This window comes from Rhipicephalus microplus, chromosome 7, assembly GCF_043290135.1.
Source record: "Rhipicephalus microplus isolate Deutch F79 chromosome 7, USDA_Rmic, whole genome shotgun sequence".
Taxonomy (NCBI): Eukaryota; Metazoa; Arthropoda; class Arachnida; order Ixodida; family Ixodidae; genus Rhipicephalus; species Rhipicephalus microplus.
This window is the reverse complement of record NC_134706.1, coordinates 78745914-78771132: the sequence shown is the minus strand read 5'-3', so window position 1 is coordinate 78771132 and position 25219 is coordinate 78745914. Positions and strand designations below refer to the sequence as shown.

The following is a 25219-nucleotide window of genomic DNA, read 5'->3' as shown; positions in this document are numbered from 1 at the left end:
TGAAGCACTTGCACCTTTTTACCAGCCTTGAGGTGACACGCTTGTTTAGCAATCGTCTGAACTCCTCTCGGGCCACCCAGGACATTGCGGGCTCTCTGCCTCGCCATTCGTGCAAACAGCGAGCGGCGTTGCGTGACGCACGCCTTCCTCTCAATGAGCTGAACGGGATTACTGAGAGAAAGAAAAAGAGAGTGGGAGAGTGAGAGAGAGTCCAGGACAGCAATGCAGTTGTCAGTGGCCTCACACGGCGAGCGTCATGGGTCGAAGAGCGCGTCACGAAGGCGCGTCGGTGTCGACGGCTGCACGGCGAGACGCCAGGCTACTGCGCTGCTGGCTAACTTCCTCTACAAGGCCTGGTTTTGTTCTTTTAGTTCCGTTAAGTTTTATTGCGGGGTCGAGGAAAGCGGTCGGAGAAAGTGTTTGTCCTCTTCGTTTGTCAGTTTCCTACTCTCTCTTTTTTTTTCTTCCCCTTGATGAAAACGGCTGCAATGCCGTGAAGCACGACACAACAGATGAGGGACGCAGAAGAAAAAGAGGAAGCACTTCCTTCGGGAGCGAGATACGGGTTCGTGGTTCCGTGTGCCGAGTCACTTGGACGTTGTAGGAACCCGAACTGAAGACATCGTGAGTCGGCACATTTTTTCGGCCACGCGGCGGTAGTGATTATTATCACGGTCATCATAAACTGAACCAAGATTTAGATGCGTGTTATCGTTGAAGCTGTGGCTATCCCTAAAGACACTCGCCTCTGCAAACCTGCAATCACTCCAATTAAAAAAAAAAGCATAAATTTACTTCTTCTCTAGATTCAATCAGCATGTGGTCTGGTCGGTTTTCGTGATGTTTTCCTTCAGTTCTCTTGCAGTTTTTGTTTTCTTTGCTGTTTTGGTTATTGTCTCGATTCCCGTTTCACTTTCGTCTGTGTGCGCAAATAGATAAGCTGTGATCACGCGCGCAATCTTGTTTTCGCTTTTGTTGCGTCGTGTAAATATATTTTAGTCCAAAGTCGGCGCTAGTCCACGTCGGTTCTTTGTTGTTTTTTTTTGTATCTCCTGCGCTGTTCACGTAGCTACAGACTACCATTCTTTTGGCGATATAGGAAATTACACAATCACGTACCGGACTTGTTGTTGGACGTCGCAACCCGCAGTGTGAGAAACACGCATTCAATACTTTGTCATTATCAGTCGATGGCGCTTATTGCTTTCTAGTTGGTCGGTTATTCTGGTTATGCCATTTTTTTTGTATTACGTGACCATTAACCAATAAATGCGGCAAACAACTGTTTCGCAGCAACGAGCGCGTCTCTGGAGTTCTACTCGACCAAAATGGTCCGAGAAGTACATTCAGCGCATTAACCGGCTGCACTTTGGCATATTGCGCACAGATTGAGTCAAGTAAACTCGACTTCCTTCCGTGCAAATACGAATGTCCAATTTCGGCTAACTTTGTTATAATTGCCAGCGGCAGCTGGTTTTGACAATTGAGAGCGAGAAATAAAGGAAGAAAGAGAGACAGGGAGCGTTACCAGACGCACGTCTGGTTGGCTACCCGGCACTGAACGAATGCGGTCATGTCTTGAATAGAGAGTAAGAAGGAACACAGAATGACAAGGATGGACGGAATCAAGTGTACATTCAAAGAAGGGGATCAAGTGGTCACGTAGATTGGTCGTTTTAGATATTTCAGTGGCGCTTTCATTGCCACGTTTGCCTTCCAGGTACACACCCATTGTCCCAGGACATAGGTGAGAAATCTTGCCGAAACTTGAAATTCGGTGAGATGGTGCACAGTTGACAAAAAGTGGGAGCACAGCAACGCACACATTCGCAAGATGAGAGGACAGGACGGGCGCTACTCTCATCTAAATTTATGTTAGGCATCGCCCACAAATATAACCAGAAAAGCACACATGTCCGTATACAGTCAACTGTACCTAGGCAACTGCTTGGGTTACGGAAATCGCCTCGAGTCCCGTCAATTCGGGAGCAATCAGAGCGGTCATCGCTGTTGAAGTAAAGTAGGGGGTAAATAACCGTAATGATAACGTGTTTGAGGAGCACTTAGGCTGCCACTCAATTGTGTACAGTCGTTAGAGAGCTCGAGTGGCACTTTGTCATCGGTTGCGACGTCTACAATTGCCTGTAGCCGCATGCTCAGCTTAACTAGTTAACCATTTCTTGAAAGTGTTTGGGCGGGGACTTTTTTAATCTTTAAGGCACAAAGCTTCTTCAGCGTAACAGCTAAAATAATTCGTATTGCGGGTGATAAAACCAGTGAACAACTCATTCGTGTAAACGCATGCAGCATGTAAGCATCTATGATGTATACTTTAGTCCGCAGTGCCTATAGAGTTATGTCAGTGGCCACACTGGCCAGTTTTATAAAGGCCTGGCCGACCTCGCGAGGCCTGTCGCAGAGGGCACCATCCCACAGCTATTTAGCGCAGTAGGAGGGGCACGATCGCTGAGAGGGTAGGGAATCGTTTTGCGACTTTGAAGACGTTAGGAAACATTTATTTGCATATCGCGTGCATGCTGCCGCATCTCGGTCGTTCGGCACGTGCCTTTCGTCGGCACTCTGAGCGACTGTGTGTGTGTGTGGGTGTGTATGCGCGCCAGCGCTTAGGAGGGCGTTGCGATAGTATGCAGCTGCCTGCTTTGGGACAGGCTTAGGGCCACCATTCACTCCGGGATCACTCTTTGAAATTACGCAGGAAGCCAGAGTAGCGATCACACGCGCTGACCATTTTCTTCACGGTGAAACAAGCGGTGCTCGGACGGTGGATTTCGGCCGCTTTCGGAAAGCCGTCGCCGTCCTTTCGCCATTCAGGAGACGCCGTTGGTGTTTCGGAAGGTGAGCGTGTAGTTTTTCTACGTTGGATGAACCGTATAAGGAAAATCCGCGTGTCACAATCGTTGACCGATTTGGCCTGCCTTTTAGCCAGTGATTATGTCATGAGAAGACGTCCTCGGTGGCGTCGTGAAACGTGAATTCGGTACCGACTGTGCTGTCAACGCGAGACGTTGGATTTTCACACTCCTGTCCTATGTGAGGCTTTCTCCTTAATAAAGAAATAAAAAGGTTCGATAGCGTGATTACACTGAGGCAAAACCGTCGATCAAACTGTCAAAGAAGGGCAGACCCATGTCTTGCATCGTCATTGTTTCCTCATATGGAAATAAAGAAAATGAGATGAGAGCTGTATAGTCCCATGCATAATGCTATACATGCTATACGATTCACGATATAACCTGTTTTTGCCGTGGTTAGTTTCCAGGCGTGCGAACTACGGTCGCGATTTGGTGCATTGATTGCCGATCGCCGTGACCTTTTGTAGGTGCATTGCGCAGTTCCATACATGTACCCAACAGGCCACGTCATTACTCGGTAGTTTTTTTTCCTTCTCCTAATGATTTAGAGTGCTTCAGAACTGCTTTTACCGCATTCACAGAGTCCTTCCGGAACAATAAGTACGAGCTATACATCGCCGTTGTCCTTGTGCTCGCTCTGCGATAAGGGGCTATTTTCAAGTGCGTGCTACGGGCAATGCTGTCCATACGTACTGTACGGCTGTGTTACGCGTTTTTGTTTGGCCGCTGTTATCGCCATTCAAGCGGTTGCTTTGAAAACTAGCTATCCTTCTACACTCAATGGCCAAGTGTTCTATCATGCACGGTTCGTTTGACAAGAACCGGCAGCTGAAATGCATAAGGACGATCATTTAGTTTCAGCTGCTTCCAAGAGATAAGCGGAACAGCAATAAAGTTTTCAACAACGACGATCAAAATTCTTATACCATAGAGTATACTTATACCCCTGTCACACAGAAGATCTATTGTCATTTACAAGGAACGGCATTAAGCGAAACTAATGTCATTTTACCTGAGTACTGTCACATGACGAACACAAATGTCATTTTGAAATGATGACCTTGACCTTAGCCCTCTTGAGCCGGAGATATAGGGCGAAATAAAAATATACTTGAACTTGCATGTAATATGTGCGTATCCACAAAAACCATTTTTATCGGTAAAAAGGTGCTCCGAAAATATAAACGCGGCCGTCTTACACAACTTGCCACAGCTGCATGACACACTCAAAAACCAACTTGGCCGATGATATGACAGGGCGTGAGTACAGTGAACCGCGGCAGTGAATTTGTATAGTCACCCCCTTGGTCACCAGAACAAGTGCGATCGGACGATCAATATCCGCGATGCAAGCAACAACAACAGAGCAAATGGAAACATGGCCGGTGTTAAGCCGCTGTAGCAAAGAGTAGCTTTTTTAAGCAATTTTCGCGAAAATTTTTATGTCATCAAAGCAGTAATCAGTTGATCTAGTAAAGAATAAGATACTTGCAGATGATAAAAGTTGCGTATACATAAGTTAACAGTCAAATCCCTAAAAGTCCCTAGCGTCGAGACTATACTCACTCTGTCCGAAATCGAATGCGAATGTGTTAAGAGAACTCATCCAACAGAAAACGTCATTTTCGTAAAATGGTATTAGCTTCGGCGGGTGGCAGCAAACAAATGAGAATACAAACGAATGACATTCGCAGAAAATGACATTATATTTGCCGTGTGACACGGCTATGTGTTCACTGTAAACAGGTGCTTGTTTTTTTTTTAACGTAATGTTTCTTTTTGCAAGGATGGACTTTTATGTCCATCCTGGCAAACTTCGAGGCCTGTGACATGACGCAACCACCTTTTTTGTACTTTTCTATAACTTTTACTCTTTGTACCGGCTATATTGATGAAAGTAGGTAGCGCGGAGGTTCTCTGTAAGTGGACCTACGATTCTGATGCTCGGGCGTCTTGAATATGTGTGGTCGCCAATATCGTGCAGTGTATTTGACGTATATATCAACGCTTCTCATCGTGTCAAACGCGTTGGGTTAATAATAACAAGTGAAGTTCTTCTTTCGCTTGCATAAAATGACACCAGCGTTTAAGTCTGACGAATGCCATGTCGATCTTTATGAGAACATTTATGTTACAGGAGCAATGGCAGATATGACATTCTGAAAACCGAGCACTCTGGTTTACAGAACAAGCGAATGCAAACTCAATGTCACAATCTGCGAATGCACAGAGACAAAGAAACGGTATATATGACCCAAGGGAAGTCAGTTCTTACGATGTTGTCGATTATAGAGAAGGTAGGCTTGATTTGTCGCATCTGACGAGGAATGTAGAATGTCCTTTAACCTTATTTGTACTATCTGGGCTGACCGTCTTCCATGCAGGCAATATGTTTAACTTCTAACCGGGGTCGAGCCTTGGCTTCATCTTGCTGCAATAGTTGTTTTATCATTCATTCGCCGGAACATTAATTGTTTTCGTAGCTATCATATATGTCTAAAAATAGCTTTCACTATGCAAAAGAAGTATTTATTTCGCGTTTTTCATATTCTAATTGATAAACATTGAAGTATCTCCCACTTTCCACTCCGCCAGTTGCGGGGTTTCAATTCAGGCTGCAAGCTTGTGCAGCGGCGCAATTTACCTACTATGGCATTCTGGGTTCTCACTCACAAAAACATGTTACGCTCAAATTTTTCGTAACAGAGCTTTTCAGCTAATCGCGATATGCGAAAGATGATTAGCGGAGCCCCTGGGCCAATGAGAAAACCCTCTTGCGAAAGTGAAGTTTGTGGATTCGACCCCAGGTATCTAAGGTGTGACGTTTTCAAGCTCACTGTGCCCGGTATTCATTCTCGGTCATGGCAGCCGGGTTTCACTAAAGGCGAATTTTGCAAAATATTACCCTTTTGCCTAAATTTAGGTTCACATAAAAACAATTCACACCATATCCACGAAGTGAATGAATATGAGTGGGCGAATCTCGGGGGTTCATTGGGATAACCACCGTGGTAATCTCCCGTACATTGCTTACTCGTTTATGCAAATGAGTGACAACGCATCTAAATAGACGGTTTCTCCAAAGCCTGTCGGTCTCTGGCAACATTGTGCGTTCATTGAAAATCACCCCTGAAGAAGAGAAAGAAGAAGAGAAACGTCTTTATTCAAGAAAGCATGAAGAAAGAGAGCGTGGGAGAAACCCGTGAAAACTTCTGGTTTAGCTTGTTTTCGCGTGCTTTTAGCGCTTGTTGCTGGCCATGGCTGCTTGTGTTCCGATGTTTCATGTGGATGAAATAATTCCGATGAAGCGCTGGCAACTCGAGCACAGCTGCGTCAAGCGAGGATGCAGTCTACAGCTTAAATTATTATATATGCTAGTCAAAACGTTCTGTTTTTTGACCGCTGACGATAGAAGGACGCCATGCGCTGAAGCGATCACTCGAGAGAACTGGATTCCCACTAAAAGCACGTAGGTTTGTTCATCAAAGGGGCACAGAGGCGATACTCAGACGTTAAACTAGTCAAATGTCCCCAGTTACCGGGAACACATCAGTCACTATCGTCTTCCATCCATGGCAGATAAGTGTACTGAGGCCTCATACGGGTAGCAAATCGTAAAATCTATCACTGAAAATCCATACTGAAGGTGTTTACTTTATAGATTAGGTGATATCAATGATGTGTACTGTTCGAAAAACACGAGACACATTGTAGCCGCACTTAGCATGAATTGCCACACAGTGTACGTCGTGGTCTCCACATTGCCCCGCCGCGGTGGTCTAGTGGCTAAGGTACTCGGCTGCTGACCCGCAGGTCGTGGGTTCATATCCCGGCTGCGGCGGCTGCATTTCCGATGGAGGCGGAAATGTCGAGGTCCGTGTGCTCAGATTTGGTGCACGTTAAAGAACCCCAGGTGGTCAAAATTTCCGGAGCCCTCCACTACGGCGTCTCTCATAATCATATGGTGGTTTTGGGACGTTAAACCCCACAAATCAATCAATTAATCTCCACATTTCGTTGTCGCTGCATTTGGTTTTTTTGAAAGCGACGCCGGCGAGTGGGCTCTTGTCTCTGTGAGCAAATGACTCAATGCCAGTCTTTCTGCCACGAATCAACATCACCGCTTTCTAGCTAACCTATGTTTTGGTTGTGAACATGGACTGTCCGTTTAAGTAGGCTCAACTTGAAAGTTTGATTCATCAATAGCTTACTCGAGAGTAAACCGTAATAGTTCGCGTGAGCCTGCAGCCACAGTTGACGTCATCACATCAGTAAGTTTTATAAATTCTCAGTCTAACACTTCGGATCGCGAGCGATTCCAATCACTACTCGTCTCTTTAAAAAAAGTGCCTTTAAAAAGGTTGTGTGCTTAGACGAAAACACAAATATGCTCGCGGTTCCACAGGAGGAAAGTTTTCACTTCTATAGTCGAAAAGCTGAATAGAACAACTTCTAAATGCTAATCAATTCTTAGCAATTTTCGGCGAGTTTGCGTGTATCTATCTATCTATCTATCTATCTATCTATCTATCTATCTATCTATCTATCTATCTATCTATCTATCTATCTATCTATCTATCTATCTATCTATCTATCTATCTATCTATCTATCTGTCTGTCTGTCTGTCTGTCTGTCTGTCTGTCTGTCTGTCTGTCTGTCTGTCTGTCTGTCTGTCTGTCTATCTATCTATCTATCTATCTATCTATCTATCTATCTATCTATCTATCTATCTAGTCTGTCTGTCTGTCTGTCTGTCTGTCTGTCTGTCTGTCTGTCTGTCTGTCTGTCTGTCTGTCTGTCTGTCTGTCTGTCTATCTATCTATCTATCTATCTATCGCTTACGGTTGGGTGCTCTCGTGGTCACCCTCTTAACTTGGCGTGAACCAAAATTAGCATGGTAGGGTAAGATGGTTTGACGAATATAGCGCCCTGGTCAAGACACGAATAATGTCCCAATCCTGTCGCGTACGTCGTCAAACACTTCCCGCCATAGAGTGGCACATACCCACGGGCGGGTATGTACCGCTGGTATGCGGGTATGTGCCACAGGTGATTGACAGTTAACCCTTTCAAACACTATGTACACAACTGTGTACATTACTATCCAGCGGCTGTACCGCCGCAACCGTCGACGCGCGGTTCGACTGATCCTGGAGGGACCACCCCAGACGTGCGCCATCCCGCTTCAGGATCTACCAGACTATTGGGGACGCACGTGGGCGGCCCGCCAGGCCGACTCTACCCTTCTTCTGGGAAGAGAACCGGCCCCGGCGAGAGTAGATACGACCAACTTTTCACCAGACGAGGTGTTCGGGCGTTTGCGCAAGTCCGAGAACACGGCCCCCGGAGCAGACCGTCTTACCTACCAGCACTGGCGAACGGTCGACCCGGAGACACGGTTCCTGGCGGCGCTCTTCAACGCCTGTCTACACCACAGACGCACGCCAGACTCTTGGAGGACAACTCGAACCGTCCTCATTTTCAAGAGAGGAGACTCCCAGGTCCCGTCTAACTGGCGGCCCATAGCCCTCGGCTGCACGGCAGCGAAGCTTTATGCTAAGTGCCTTGCAGCCTGGCTCCAGGCCTGGATGATCGAGCACGCCGTGCTGTCGAAGTGCCAGAAGGGCTTCCTTCCGCACGACGGCGTGTTCGAGCTTAACTACATCTTGCAACGCAGGCTCGACATCGCCCGGTCGGGAGGCCCCGACTTGTGTGCGGCGCTGTTGGATTTTAACAACGCGTTTGGCTCTGTCCCGCACCAGGCTTTGCTCGAAGCCCTGACCGGTGCTGGCGCCGGCCCCGTGTATACGGAGGTGATCGGCGACCTTTACAGGGACAACAGCACCTGTATCCTGGCGGCCGAGGGAACAACCGAACCGATTCCGATCCTGGCAGGGCTGCGTCAGGGTTGCCCGCTAAGTGGAATTTTATTCAACTTAGTGATTGACCCGGTCGTCCGCGCAGTGCAGGGTGGTGGTTCCGACCACAAGATCCTCGCCTACGTGGACGACCTGACTCTCCTGGCTTCGACTCCGCGCAGACTACAACAGCGCATCGACAGGATCGAGACCCTCGCCGCATCCCTGGGCCAGTCCTTGAACCCGTCGAAGTGCGCGTCTTTCCACATGGTCGGATCGACACCTGTGGGGATGCGCCCGACGGAGTTCAGAGTCTCGGGCGTTCCCATCTCGGTGCCGCGTAACTTCGAGCCGCAGCGGTACTTGGGACGTCCCATCGGCTTCAGGATTCCCTCCGGCTCCGGTTCCGCCGTCGAGTCCGCCATCGCCCAAGCCCGGGCGATCATGTCATCGATGTTGGCGCCGTGGCAGCGTCTGGACGCCCTCCGGACCTTTGTCTACCCGGCGCTCAACTTTCCGATGAGGTGCGGGGTCCTTTCGACGACGGACTGGTGCCGACTGCACGATGCCATCCGGCCGCTGGTAAAGCGCACGCTCTACCTACCAACCAACGCGGCCACTAACTACATCTACGGTTCCGCCCCTGGCGGTGCCGTCGGGATCCCAGTTGCGGCGGAGCTCAGCCAACTCTGCCGCATCGACTCGGCCTACAAGCTTCTGACGTCCCCCGACACCGAGCTGCGGCAGATGGCCTTGGACGACGCCTACGCAACCGCCACTGCCCGCCTCGGTTCGGAGGTCACCCGCTTCGAGCTGGAGTCCTACCTCGGGGGATCGCTTGGGGACGGGTTCCGGGTCCCGGCCCCAAGCGATCCCCCGAGTGTTTATAACAACCCTGTAAAAAGAATTTTGCTGGGCTTAAATGAACATAAGAGAAAATAGGTTTGCACTACATTCCTTGCTTGAGAGCTTATTTTATTTATGTGAAAAGTAAGCATCTATCACTTTAAGGTAAAGAGATATTGAATTAATAGTTAAGTAGGATGAGTGTTTATAACAACCCTAAATTCAAAAATGATCATAATTCTTGCCCGCAATACCATATTCATTGCCTTGCAGTAATGTTGCAGCGATTTGGCACATTTGCAAACAGTTCTTTATAGGTGGTGTCTGAAAGGGTTAATATCTACCCAGGAATAACGAGAACACACATGGTGAATGTAAACGCACGAGCGTTTAGAAATACCTGACGTCGGTAGCGTCGACCCGACGAATGCAGAGAATAAATGTCAGTGTCCCAGCTGGAATCAAACCAAAGCATTCTGCGTGGCAACGAAGCATTTTAGCACAGAGCTACGCCAGGTCTCGGAACTACTTTTCAACCGCTATCACTATCTTCGTGAAACGTCAATAGTGGTTGCAGTGCTGCCCACCCAATTTAATAAACATTACATACATATGTACTCCTTTGATATGTTGGGTAAATATGATTTGTGGTACTTGCCATGCGCTGAAGTTGATATATGTAGCAATGTTAAGGGCCAGCATCCTCGCGTGCATCAGCGCTTCACATGAGCTTCCGATGTTGCTAATACGCATGTTCCAGTTGGCAGCGTTGCGCAAGTGCGAACAGCCGGTAATATAAACATCTGCAATCCTTCAACATGCGCCTGTGCGTCGATATTTGTACATATATTTAGCGTCATTTCATGACGTGTCGCTCAATAAATAAATTGCAACACGGTCACCATCCCTCTGCATGCTTCGCATAACGTCGATTGCCAGGTACGGGGGATCTGCCGAATGTTTTAGCTTTGACTACTCTTCGCTTCCGAGCTTTTAGAATGCGTGTTAAGAATGCTGGTGGGGTTATACTGAAGCTTGTCGACGACGTACGACATGTGAGCGATATAAAGCGGTCACTCGTTGTGGAAAAGGCTGATTTATGGCGGCCTGAAATGCGAGTCCAAACTCCTGAAGTTCTAAGTTCCCACGACGTTGGTCGGACCAACAAGTCGGACCCTCTCGTTGGCTGGACCAACGAGATGCGAAGATTCCGAGAACTGTATATTACCGTTCTGTGCCTTTTCACATTGTACGTCTGCACGTCGCCGAGTCTCTTCCGCTCCGCCTTTTAGCGTCTCAGGCCTTATTGACGCTGCTGTCAAGACTGGGCGAGTCTTTCGCAGGCACGGTGCTTCTCCGGTGGCTAAGAGCAAGAACTGGCTCACATTTCAACGCGGCACTCAACACACTTCAATATTTAGGCTTGAAACTGCCTAAACGGCGCCCTATGAACCCGCCATGGTCTTTTGTGGATGTTGCGTGTAACTTCAGCGTACCCAAGCTACCAGCGAAGCGCACCATTCCAGCTGCGGAAGCAAAATGTCTTGCGCTGGACCACTTGAGCACCATGTACCGCGGCCACCTACAAGTATACACCGACGGATCAATGTGCACACATAAGGATAGCTGCGCAGCGGATTTCTGCATACCCTGCCATAGCGGGTCATGGTCGGGCCGCCTGGATCGCGTGGTTTCGTCCACAACGGTAGAAAGCGCTGCAATCACGGCGGCTTTGCGAAAATGGCGATCCTTTTCTGCACGAGTTGTTGTAGTGCTGACGGACTCCAAGTCGGCGCTACAAAGACTGCATGGTGGCCTATACCACAAGAAAAGTCCACCAGGCAATCTCTGGCACTAATTAAACACCTAAATGGGAAGAGTATTAATATAAAGTTCCAGTGGATCCCATTCCACGTTGACATTGAAGGCAATGAAAAGGCTGATGCCCTTGCATGCGAAGCACGGACATCTATTCCAAAAGTAAGAACTCCCAAGGCTTACAAGAACAACAAAGATGTGGTACGCAATCATTTCAAGGCGATCTACAAGTTTTCCACACCAAGCATGTGTAATTCATGGACTTTCTCGTGAACAAGCGACACTGTTGTACCGCATAAGAACCGGCTCCGCATACACCCCGGCCTGGTCATTCAAGACTGGGAGATACGCTTCCCCGTTTGGAGCCTTCTCTGGTGACATCGGGAATATTGAACATTTCATTTGGCTTTGCCCACAGTTTGATGTGCAAAGGGCAGCGATGATCCGCACCTTGCGAAAAGGCTGTCATAGGCCCCGACAGTTGATGACGTCCTTTTTTCTGAAGAAGCCGCGGCTACTAGGAGGATCGTGCAGCGAATTTTGTTGGTCTTCCTGCGAGACACTTGGCTGTCTGACACGTGGTGACAATTTCCAAATTCAGGAGATGCTCAGGTGGAACAATTGCCGGCCATGCAGGCCAGGCTAACCCCGCCTGCTGCACCACCACCACCACCACCACCACCACCACCACCACCACCACCACCACCACCACCACCACCACCACCACCACCACCACCACCACCACCACCACCACCACCACCACCACCACCACCACCACCACCACCACCACCACCACCACCACCACCACCACCACCACCACCACCACCACCACCACCACCACCACCACCACCACCACCACCACCACCACCACCACCACCACCACCACCACCACCACCACCACCACCACCACCACCACCACCACCACCACCACCACCACCACCACCACCACCACCACCACCACCACCACCACCACCACCACCACCACCACCACCACCACCACCACCACCACCACCACCACCACCACCACCACCACCACCACCACCACCACCACCACCACCACCACCACCACCACCACCACCACCACCACCACCACCACCACCACCACCACCACCACCACCACCACCACCACCACCACCACCACCACCACCACCACCACCACCACCACCACCACCACCACCACCACCACCACCACCACCACCACCACCACCACCACCACCACCACCACCACCACCACCACCACCACCACCACCACCACCACCACCACCACCACCACCACCACCACCACCACCACCACCACCACCACCACCACCACCACCACCACCACCACCACCACCACCACCACCACCACCACCACCACCACCACCACCACCACCACCACCACCACCACCACCACCACCACCACCACCACCACCACCACCACCACCACCACCACCACCACCACCACCACCACCACCACCACCACCACCACCACCACCACCACCACCACCACCACCACCACCACCACCACCACCACCACCACCACCACCACCACCACCACCACCACCACCACCACCACCACCACCACCACCACCACCACCACCACCACCACCACCACCACCACCACCACCACCACCACCACCACCACCACCACCACCACCACCACCACCACCACCACCACCACCACCACCACCACCACCACCACCACCACCACCACCACCACCACCACCACCACCACCACCACCACCACCACCACCACCACCACCACCACCACCACCACCACCACCACCACCACCACCACCACCACCACCACCACCACCACCACCACCACCACCACCACCACCACCACCACCACCACCGCCACCGCCACCGCCACCGCCGCCGCCGCCGCCGCCGCCGCCGCCGCCGCCGCCGCCACCGCCGCCGCCGCCGCCGCCGCCGCCTGCACATTTTATTTGTTTTTAGCGCTATTTCAAGCCACTTGAACGTGACGCTGTGAGGGAGACAATAACAGCAGAAAATAAAGGAAAAACGACTCATTAAAAAGTCACTTTGTCTGGCGTTGATTAGAAGAGATGGCCACTTCGACTCAGAATAGGCACTGACGAGACAACAAGAAAAATGAACAAGAAAATACAAAAAAAGGCGGCTTCGCTTTTCGAAGAAAGCAAAATTGATCCACATAGTATAACTGACAGAAAGCTTTGCACAAAAACTACAGGAGACGAAGAAGCACTTTTGGCAGGGATCCTTCCTTCGAAGTGAAGGAATTTCGTCTTGCGTGCGACATCTCATTTCCTACTGAGAAGGCTCTTCTTTAGCGGCCTAGTACGTCCTCCTAGCTACGATTCTGGCCCGTTGTGCGTTGCTCCACTTTTTCCTTGCGCGACTTTTAACCTGACCTCACCCTCTCTTTCGACTGGGCGAATGGGGAGACAAGAATACTGGTGGAATGGTGCGTGAACTCTAGGAAATAGACATGAATATATGGGGCGAGAAGGCCGTAGAGGAGAGAGAGCGAGACCGACAGAGAGAGAGAGATCAAATAAGGTTGCGTCATTTTGCTCTCGATAATTCCTGACGGTGTGGGTAACGGTAACATGTGTTTGAAGTGTTGTATTTGGCACAGGTGCACTCGTCAAATAGCTGTGGTGTGTAGGCTGAATAACTTTTATTCAGAAATATCTCTCGCTGGCAAGTAAGCCCGAATTTGTCGCATAACAAATGTGTTCGTGCGAAATTTATCGGCTTTTATTTTTAGAGAACATATGCAGTGCAACAGTTATCTGCCAGGAAAGCGTGTGCCTCCATAATATAGTTAGGGACTTACGTAAGCTAGGTTTCAGCGAAGAACTAAGGAGGAAATGGAAGCTGCAAGGATATTCGAGCCCACCTATTTGCACGGTGACCGCATGAAAGTCGTCTGTGCCTTTATTGCGAGTGCGTCTCGGTATTCACAGAGTTTCCGCATTGTGCAACCTGGTAAACTTTTTTACTAGTGTAGACGGTGACCACATCATCAGGCATTGGCACTATTCGGGCAACCACCTCATACGAGCCGCTATGCATGCTGAAAACTTTTTCTATATCTCTCGTTTACAGTTTTTAAGGGGTGAAGCTCTTTTTAGTCTAACCTTGTCATGCTTCATGCGTAATCGAGAGAAGAGACGAGAAAGATAAGAAGGCAGTATCTCCGGAACAAATAATAGGTGGCGCTGTCTCATAGAAGTACATAGAAACTGCATTTGAGTGAGGATAATCTAAATGGCGCTGTTCCGCTACTCTCCGATTGACTGCTGCGCGGGCTGTGCCTGGGTACGCAGAGAACGAGTTCATCTCTCAGTCTCCTGGATAGTCGCTGTACGTGGCGGATCGTTGGTAGAACATGGACGAAACAAAACGGCAGGCGCGTTGAAGACTCTCGGACTCAGCTTCCTTGGCTTGCGTCTCGTCGGTATCACCCGCGCACCGTCTGCGTTTTTGAATGCTAGCGGACGCATGGATGCATGCAATGACGGAAGGACACATGGACGAATGAACGGATGGGCGCTTCACCTCACTCATCATCATTCACTCCGTGGAAATGCTGTGTCTTTTTTCTGCGGTGATTCTGGGACATGTAAGATGTATAGAGGATAGCATGAAAATGTCCAAATGCGTAATGAATATGTGGCGTTGCGATCCTCATCGTAGTCATGATTTATAAGCTTCTATGAGAAAGACTATTTGTGTCTTTACAGTCATTTTCACCGCAATAACTAGGTGTGCATGTCAGGCACACGCGGCATCGTAGAGTCATTAGATTTTATATTACGTATAGATTTGTTTAATTACCCAACCTTTGAAAGGCCCGAGGTGACGTTTTTCAGATCGTACAACAAGCTCAAATTTGACCCATTGACGTTGACAAGGATGCTGGCTCCTGGCATTGTTTATCCATACAATGTGAATCTCTGATACTCTTGTTTAACAATCAATCAATCAATCAGTGCTTCGTCAACCTAATACAATGTAATTACAAAGATATCCGGACTATTAATCAACGTGTCCAGTGATTGATATGTGAGGTTTAACGTCCTAAAACCACCACATAATTACGAGAGATGCCATAGTGGGGTGCTTCGGAAATTTTGAACACCTGGGGTTTTTAAGCGTGCACCCAAATCTGAACACACGGGCCTACAGCATTTTCGCCTCCAACAAAAATGCAGCCGGAGCAGCCGCGAAATTTGATTCCGCGACCTGCGGGTTAGCAGCCGTGTACCTCAGCCACTAGACCACAATGTCGCTAGTGAGGACTCCAATCTATTACTTTATTTATGTCATTTTGTAACGTTGAACCTATAATTAACTCTGGAGAAGCCCCTGCCATCCTGTGAGCGCAGTCAGAGGCCTAATGGCGAACACTCCAGCGTTCCTTCAATTAACTCGGTCCTACGCTTGCTGTGGCAACGTTATTGCCACAAACTTCCTAACCTAATCTCAACCAGCTTTCTGCTTACTTTTGGCATGCTTGCTTCATCTTTAGTCTATTACTCTAAGTGACCAGTTATTTATCTGATCTTCCTTTCATATGCCTGGCTCATGCTTATTTCTCCTTTTTTTTTTCATTTCGACTACGATACGATTGGCACGTCTTTCTTTCCAGCCATAGTACGCTCTCTTCTTGTCCCTTAATCTGTCGTAGCTTTCTCCAAACCATGTCACGCAAGCTGATTGTCCTCCTACGAGTTGTGAATAAGTTCACTTTTGCTCTGGCACTTTATAACTGTCTGGTAAATTTATCCGGTAGAAACACTACCCGAAAAGACTATGCTCTGAAGTGAGAACCCAGGACACTTTTTAAATGTTTTCTTGCAGCTTTGTGCATCTAACGCGATGGTACAGTGGTACACAGCGTAGTAAAATGAATGAAGACATGAAGATATTTGCGGTAGAAGCGAGGCCTCGCAAATACCCTGTCTTCGCAACCTTGATGTCTATGGTGGGAAATAAAGAGCACCGCTTTACAAAACTTTCAGTCGACCCATAACTGCTTCACAATTTTTTCAGGGTTTCTTTTACGGGTAGACGTCTGCGATTCTTTCTTTCTTTCTTTCTTCCTTTCTTTCTTTCTTTCTTTCTTTTTTCTTTCTTTCTTTCTTTTTCATTTCCTTTTCTTTTTTTTCTTTCTTTCTTTTTCATTTCTTTTTCTTTTTATTTCTTTCTTATTCTTTTCATTCGTTTTCCTTTCTTTTCTTTCGTCTTTTTTCTTTTTTTCTTTCTTTCCCTTTCTTTGTTCGTTCCTTCTTTTTCTTTCTTTCTATCTTTTTTCTTTCTCTTTCTTTATTTCTCTTTATTCTCTTTTTTCACTTTCTTTCTTCTTTTTTCTTTCTTTCTGTCTTTTCTCTATCTTTTCATTCTTTCATTATCTTTTTTTCTTTTTTTTCTCTCTCGAGCTCAGAAAGTTAAAAGTTGCTTAAGATGTTTTTCGTTTTTTTCCTCTTGAGTAACAGTTTCTTTCGTTGAAGAGCACTCAACTGCTTTATTCAATTAAGAAAGACAACATAAGGTACCTGAGCTCAAGAGCATTCCTAATTAACCTAATTAAAACTCCAGCCTCCGTTCTCTGATCTCGGCACAGGAGCACGCCATGCGTCGTGATCTCTGTTAGTCCGGGAGCCGCGAACGTCACACTCGCTGTGTGTTGCGTATATCGCTCATTTTTCGAGAGCCCTCCTTGCACGTGCCCGAGTCATGTATACGTGCAAACGCGCAGGAGGTGCCTGCGCGCGTGATGTTGCGATCTCATCAGATGCGGACAGAGCTCTCCCTTCCGCCACTCTCTGCCTCTCCCTTCTGTGGCGTCTAGCCCACACTTGCCCGCCAACCGTGGGAGGATTACTCTTTCGGCCCTGACGACGTGAAATAGGAGCAGGGGGAAACATAAACAACACTCGCGCTCGTCTTACTGTTTTTGTTGTTTGTTATTGCTCCATCAATCTTTTGCACGTGCAGACGGCAGCCGGAAGATTTTGGCATGCCTGCCACTCCCTAGGCTGTTGGTTGTTTACGGCAAAGACACTGCAGCGAATTTTTATTTGAGCAGGGCGAAAGAGAAAGAGACATTGCACTCTTGTACTACCCAGCACCTCGACTAATAATGCTACTAGTAGCTTGTTTAATTATTAACAACGCTGGGTGGACAAGATGGCACTATAGTCTTGGAACAACAACAACAACAAAAAAATGTCCTGAATCTACATGTTACACTGTAAATGTTGTCGAAAGACGATCGTGTAGCGTCTGGAGAGAGTGCACAAAACGTTTATTTGATGTTCTGTGCGAGAAAATTGGTGAATGGTATTCTGAAGGCGCTGCGTTAGAGTGCCTCGAGCGTAATGCATGCAAACAAGCGCATCTGGGCACGTTAGAAACGAGCGCCATCTGGCAGTTATCTTTCAAAACGTAGGCGTGCGCGACCGCGAAGAAAGATGCGCGCCAGTCTCGGAGATGATAAGGTGTAAAATGCAAAGCGACGGGCAGGTGCCACCACCGTGCCATCATGGCAAAGCGTTGGAAACACCTTCTTGAGCATCGCGTTGCACTGTCAGCACAGCGCGTTAAACACCACAGTCCTTAGAGTTACTTGTGTGTGCCTCTTCTAGTATAAAGGCAGACATACAAAACATAGACGTGTTGTGATGGCGCCTCAGACATGCGCAATATTTGCGTTTTTAATTGACTATTGCACAGCTCTGAACTCTAAACCTTGAGCAATATTGGTGGGCGCTGCGGATGGGGTTGGCCGTTTGGTGGCGTTTGAGGTACCGTTAGGGCGGACAAACAGACAAATGTACATACATACATACATACATACATACATACATACATACATACATACATACATACATACATACATACATACATACATACATACATACATACATACATACATACATACATACATACATACATACATACAGACAGACAGACAGACAGACAGACAGACAGACAGACAGACCAAAATGTTTCCGTCAAAGGTCCCCAAGAAAGACTATTGTCTTTAAAACCGTCGTCGTCTTTCTCCTTTTCCACGCAGCTATGCAGCGGGCGGCTGTTTTGTATCGATAGCAAGGGTCAATCTGGAGTATTCATTTTTTTTCTTTGAGTACACACTAAGAAGAAAACTAAGTTAAGTTGCGGCAATATATTCACCTTCCGCACCATGCGGGATCTTGAGCAGCTGCTCAGCTGTCGTGATAAGAGCTTATATACAGTGACTGGATTGATATGCTATTTTGCCAAAGGATGCGGGTCCGACTCCCACGTGCGGCGGCCACATTTCGAAGTGGGAGGGGTGGACAATAACGCAGCCATGTACTAAGATTTATGTCAACGTTGAGGAGCTCCTAGTGGTCGGAATTGGTGCGGAGTGCCTCAATACGGCGTGATTCATGTTGAGAAGTATGTTTGACACGCGGAACAAGAGGTTCTTCAAAATATCCCCTCAGCAGATGGCGAATAGAGGGAAGAAAATAAAAGAGAAGTAACATTGTCGCAAATTGAACAAACAAATGTGACGTAGGAGTCCTTTATGCACTGCCAAGGAATCGTTGCTTAGAAGCAGAGGCAATTACGAGTAAGGTGGCTCGGTACAGAGGCTGTCTGGTTTCGCTGGAACGCAATTATGTTTTATATATGTGCTAAAGCCTACCACTCTCAAGAAGCAAGACAGCCTGTTGAACAAAAAGTAGGATTAAGCCGGAATCTTGCTAGCACGGCGAATAAATCACCAAAAGCACTGACAAAGCCTTTTAATGTGGCAGGTTTCAGGACTCGATGAGCTCTGACACTGCTGTCAAACTGTATGGCGCAGATCCTACTCACACCTTTAATGCACGTCAATTTATAAGTATATGCTTTTTGAAGAGACCTCTGCAAATAATTATATGTGGCAGGTACAAGAAGAAGAAGGGGTGATACTTAAACTTTCTGTGTGTGATTTTTTAAGCTTCTGATCACCATGACAGTATATTTTTTAGGTGCTGCTCACTTTTTACTTGCATAACTGAGCGAAAAAAAAAAACACCTCTCTTTTTAAACCCTTCATGCGGCGGGTAGAACATGGACCACGCAGCTGATGCTCCATCGGAGCAACTTGTCTGTACAGTAAGTTGGATACGAAATTTCAAGAACGAGGAACGGATGAACAAAGTTTGCTGCTACAAGTGCGGAGTGATGGAGTGGAGCTTTTTGCCGTGTAGGGTAGTGAACCAGCAGGTAATTTTAAATGCTGAGCATTTCTTAGTTGCACGATGTCGCGCTTTGGCATTGGCGCTGTCCAAACCCCTATACTGCGCATGCTCAGCACGTCTCGTACCTCGTGGCTCGTCTCCCTCTAACGCGGGCGGTGTGTATATAAGCGGCGGAGTGCGCGTTCGGAATTCAGTCAGGGGCGCCTGCTCACCGTCCAATACCACGGCAGCACCAAACAATAAAGATACACTTTAACGTTACATACACTCCTTGCCATCGCTTCTCCTTCATTCGACAAATATGAATGACAAAGACGAAATAGGAGTGAAGCATTCACAAATCATGCCCCATTCGCGCGGTACCGCCACGACTCTGCGGTGCATTTACTCGAGTTCCCCCCGTGGCAAGATGCAGGCAGAAATTCTAAAGACTATAGTCTTTCTTCGGGACCTTCGACACAAAAATTTTGGTCTGTCTGTCTGTTGGTCTGTCTGTACATGCGTCTGTTTGTCCGCCCTTAACAACACCCTAAACGGCACCATTCGATACCCCAAACAACCGACGCCATCCGCAGCGCCCACCAATATTGCTCAAATTCAGTGTTTATACTTGTGCGATTGTCAATTAAAAACAATTATTGCGCATAGCTTAGGCACCATAACAACGCGTCAATATTCTTTGTCTGTATGTTACTAGAAAAGACATACATAAATGATTCTAAGAACCGTAGCATTTATCACGTTGCGCTGATCGTGCAACGCTTGCACAAAAGGGCAAGTGCGCTCTTCTAAAATGACGCGGTGGTGGCACCTACCGGTCGCCTTGCGTTCTACACCTTATCACCTCCGAGACGGGCGCGTAGGGCACGCGCGCTTCGTTTTCCAAGAAAAATGCCAGAGAGCGCTTATGTCTCACGTGTGACGTGACTTGATGCACTCATTCGCCTCCGCTGCATGCTCGAGGCACTCTAACGCAGCACCTCCAGAATACCATTCACCGAGTTTCTTGCGAAGAACATCAAATAAACGTTTTGCTTACTCTATCCGGACGCAAGACTATCGTCTTTCGGCATTTGCAGTGTAACATGCAGAGAAGGGGCCAATTTTTTTTTCAGTATTTTCCTGCCATGCTCATCTCACCTTCAGGTGTTTATCTCTTCTTCTCTCTGCTTTAACGCTTAAAAAGCTCGCTGCGTTGATACCTGTACCACTACACCGTGTGCTTTTACATGCGTGACGGCTTCGCTTACAGCATTTTATTTAGGAGTATTTCGCTTGATGCGATTCGGCACGCCACCAATAGGACGAAGGGATTCCGTTAACAATTTCATTTCTCCCATGTTACCACCCGTCTGTTTTTTTTCGCACAATGGTTCTGTGCTTATTCATTCTACCTGAATCATTATGGGGCATACAAAGCCTTCGTCGGAACGAAAACAGGACGCAAAATGGTCGAGGCGTACCTGATCTGGAAAGCAGGAGATAATTTTGTCAGTTGCCCTTCTTTGGCGTTGCAAGATAATGAAGTGGCTTTTATGTCTGCGCATTTTGATGCTCAACGACTTGATGTCATTTTTCATGCGGTGCAATTGACTAACCCCTTGTTGGCTGATGTGTGCACATGGAAAAGCTTGGTGCGCGGGCAAATATGTTTTTTGTTTCAAATAAACGTCGATTGCAAGTTGACGCTCTTTCTTTTCGCTTATTCTTCTCCGGTGCTTTGCGTCATCTAATTGTCTTGCACGCAGAACTGTGCCGCATTTCCACGCGGTTCACGTCAAGAAGATTTTTCGAACAGGAAACGAAACAGCATTATCATCAAGCACAAAACTGTCAATTCGGGTGCCATGGGCCACGGATTCACGAGCAGCTGTCGATTAATCATCTGCTGGAGCAAACGCAACCAAATAAATATGGCGGCTGTGCCGTCGTCATAACGTGCTGCGTCATGGTCACGTCAGGGAAGTAGGGGATCCCTGAGAGTCCCATTTGAGTGTGTATAGCACAATAGAGTCCATTGCTCACACGAACTTCAAAACGAATTCAAAATACCTTCCAAGCTGTATTCTCTGTTGATATTCTGATTTACGCATGTTCACGAGAAGCGAACTCATAAGAGATATCGGCCGCGAAAATTCGTGTCAGTGCCATTTTAGGCAAGCTTAGGCTGTTTGTTTGTTTCTTTGGCTATTTGTTAGAGCAGCCAATTAAACAAAGAGCGCCGTGTATGTGTTCTGTGTCTTCTTCTCTGTCCCGTCCTGTATGCGCTATACCTCTAACAACAAGAATAACCAACAAGCCCGCCGAGCAACTTTAGTTGTTAAAACAAGCCTCGACTTTCATGGCTATGTAGCGCACATAGGGTTAGCCACCTCTCATATTAGCTCGCATATTGAGACGGGAATTGATTTTGTTTTGAAGAGTGCACATTTTATGGTTGTGAACCTGAAAGTTCTAATCAGCTGTCTCCTTCAGCCAGAAACACTATTTTTTTCTCGCGTCTCTAATTCTGAAAAAAAAAAAACAATTTAGCTACTCAAGAACTTTTCTTGTAACGCCTGACATATGCTGCCCACTAAGGGACAGAGTTTTGCTGCAAAAGAGCAGGGGTAACTGTGGCGTTGAAAATGCAGCACTGCAGTTAAAATTGTGGTCTTCACGTTAATGAACAAATTGGTCCATTTGTCTACTGGGCCCTTCAGGCGCAATTTTTCGTATTACTTGCAGTTTATATTTTCCAGATGGTTGCACGAGATCGGGCGCAAGATGAAATGGAAAGGATAAGGATGGCTGCAAAGCGCAGAAGCTCTGTATTGAGGGAGGCCCTCAATATATACCAGTGCGATTGAAGCTCGACCATATTTGCGCTATCTTGTTTATATGAGCATTTACTACGTGCTAAGGTTGAGTCGGAAACTGCAGCTACTCGGGCAACGCACCACTTCAGGAGACAGCGGGCAAGGCTGGTAGAGGCGAGCGCACACCTCCACTATACATTAGGCAACTGTTCTGTCGGGCGTTGCATCAGTAATTGTATTTCGCTAATGTCATTGATTGGCCCGGGTCAGGGGAGAGGGGGGAAGGAGGGTGCCAGTAACCTACGCAGTGCCACTTGGCGGATCTCAATTTTTTGCCAGTTTTGCAAGCATCGCTGTACTACGATAACCAGAGCCGACAGTGGCGTGCCGCGCTAGAAATGACGACACGAGTGACGTTTCTGCTACGGTCGCGTAACTCTCCCGCATGTGGCGCCACTTACTCTTTTGCGCTTTTTAGGGTATGGAAAGTCGTGGTGCAGAATCCCTACCGACACTTCCACTGCGTCGAATCCTAGCGATGTCCCTGAGATGTCGCATGATGATTGCGGTGTTCTGATAATGCTTTGAACGCTACAAGTTATGTCCGCACACGCAGGACCCCCTTCAAAACCATGCTATTTGAGGAAACCCAAGCTTTCGTATTTAGTGAACGAGCGTGCTTTTTCTCGCGTTCAAGAAATTAAATTTCTCTGCGGTGCCTCTTTGCACGTCACTGCCTAAAATGTTATGGAACGAATGAAAGAGCAGCTGAAAAAGAACCGTCTCAAATTCATAATAAAGCTTCGAATATCTGGCCATTTGCAGTGATGTAATTCATTCTACATTCCTCCCAATATTAAAATTGTTCTAAATCGGTTGCTAGCCTCGTTCTTGTGCAATCCTGGAAGGAAGAGCCATTTCACGGGTGCCTCATGATCCGCTGTCCACGTGCGAACGACACAACACTCATAGCGCTCATTCGAGCGGTTTTGGGTGATTCAAAGTGGGGTTGCTGGGTTTTCGAAAGATTGTGCTTTGCGGGGTGAGTTTATCAAAATGGTGCATTTAGAGGGCATCACCGTTATCCGCTATACGATGTCTCCGAATCAGGCCTCCTCGCTGGACGGCTTTGGTGACCGTCTTTTTTATTTGTTTAGATGATTAGTCATGACACAAGGTGGATCAGTGAGCCCCACGGCGATGGTGTAACCTGGTCAAGAGCAAACGGTATAAGGTAGCTTAAAAGCGAAAACTATTCTATGAGAGTCGGCCCTTGATGTGGGCGTACATGGAGCCTGAATAAGAAGTATTTAAAAGATAACTGTACTCTCAGCTGATTGTACGTCGCAGCCTAGTCACTATGCGCATGCGCTGTCGTGAGCCATATGTGCCCTTCAAGGCGCTAGTTCGGGGGTGCAGTTATGGGCATTGTCAAGTTCTGCCATGTTGATCACTTTCGCCATTGGTAAAAATGCTGTCATTACAAAATTTGTCAAGATAGCGGAACTTGACATGGTTTATTACTGAGCCCCAACTTAGATTGTGCTTTCAGTGGATTCTGTCAAGTGATTCCGTGGAAGCGCCTAATGCACCGAACAATGCCACGCTGGTGTATTATGAAATTATCTGTTCTAATAATACATGACTACCTGACAATAAATGGCATCGCGGTGAACCATGACCACTCCTATATAGTCCCGACTGGGCAAAATAAAACGCTTTTCTATTCCCAAAGTGAAATCTTCCTTATACTCTTTCGTTATTACGCCTATTCAAATTATTCACCAGTGGTCGATGCTTTGGATCGTTGATTTTGGCATGTTAAATTTATTTCTCGTGCCCCCTTGTACTTTCTAGTAGTCAATCCAGCCACTCAACTTTCAAAATCAGCTTGAATTTGCCTATTTCGGCAACATGGTGTTTTCTGAGAGACCCTTGCGCAGACCAATGTGCGTGCGTTGTGGGAAAAACGCACTAGACTGGTGAACTTGACAAAAGTATGCACTCCTCGTGAATATGCTACAGTAACATCAAAGTTCTGTAATCAAAACAACCTTTCGAAGCAAAATAATGAATTAAAGTGCCCGGTTCGCAATTTGATTGTGCTGAAAAGCGAAAATTACCAGAAACATATGCCAGCTATTCAATAGAAAGCTGCTGCTAAGAGCTAGGGAGAGTTTGTTCAAAAAAATAATTGCGAAGGTCGGTTGCATGCTTCAATTGTCTAGGCGGCCTTCTTGGCCAGTTTGCAGCAGCGTTGGTTTTTCTTGTATCGCTATATAAGACACAGGGTCGCAGCTAGTGTGACTAGTTGCTCCTATGACGTCGTCGCCATACACGCATGGGTGTGCACCAGCGCTGCAAAACACACGCGCCGCTCTAAACTGTCTTGCATCCTTACCTGAATTGAGTGAGTATGAGCCTAGAGTTCGAGCATCGCAGCACCTCAGCTTCATGTTTTATGGTCATGATGATTTGCATCCACCTGAGACATCCACAGCCCTACATGGGTTCGTTTTGTTCACGGCCTCAAGTTGTCTCCTACTCCGCAAGTGCGAGCTGCTGACCTGTGTGCACAGTCTTGTCGCTACTCTGGTTACGTGTGAGGTCCACACTTCGCTGGGGCGCGTTGTGGTGGGGCGCGGTCTGCAGACTTTCTTCTCACGCTAAGAAGGCCACCGGAGCAAACGTTGGCCCTGGCTACGGAGGAGCGTGAAATACTTTAGATTTGCGCGCGATATAGTTTTTTTTGATACGATGTGCAAAATGCTAAGAAAAAAATTGTGAACCATCTCCCCGAAGGGAACCCTGA

At 47.6% G+C, this 25219-nt stretch overlaps 1 protein-coding gene across 6 annotated transcripts in view; it reads left to right on the top strand.

The window, feature by feature from the left end:
* LOC119183341 (uncharacterized) overlaps positions 1-25219 on the top strand; it is a 210205-nt gene that overhangs the window by 121079 nt on the left and 63907 nt on the right. For 4 of the 6 annotated variants that reach the window (XR_012884941.1, XM_075869311.1, XM_075869313.1 and 1 more), the window contains one exon: positions 2717-2856. The exons of the other annotated variants lie outside the window; for them this stretch is intronic. The gene's annotated coding sequence lies outside the window, so the exon portion shown is untranslated. The remainder of the gene's footprint in view (positions 1-2716; positions 2857-25219) is intronic. 6 annotated transcript variants of the gene reach the window in all.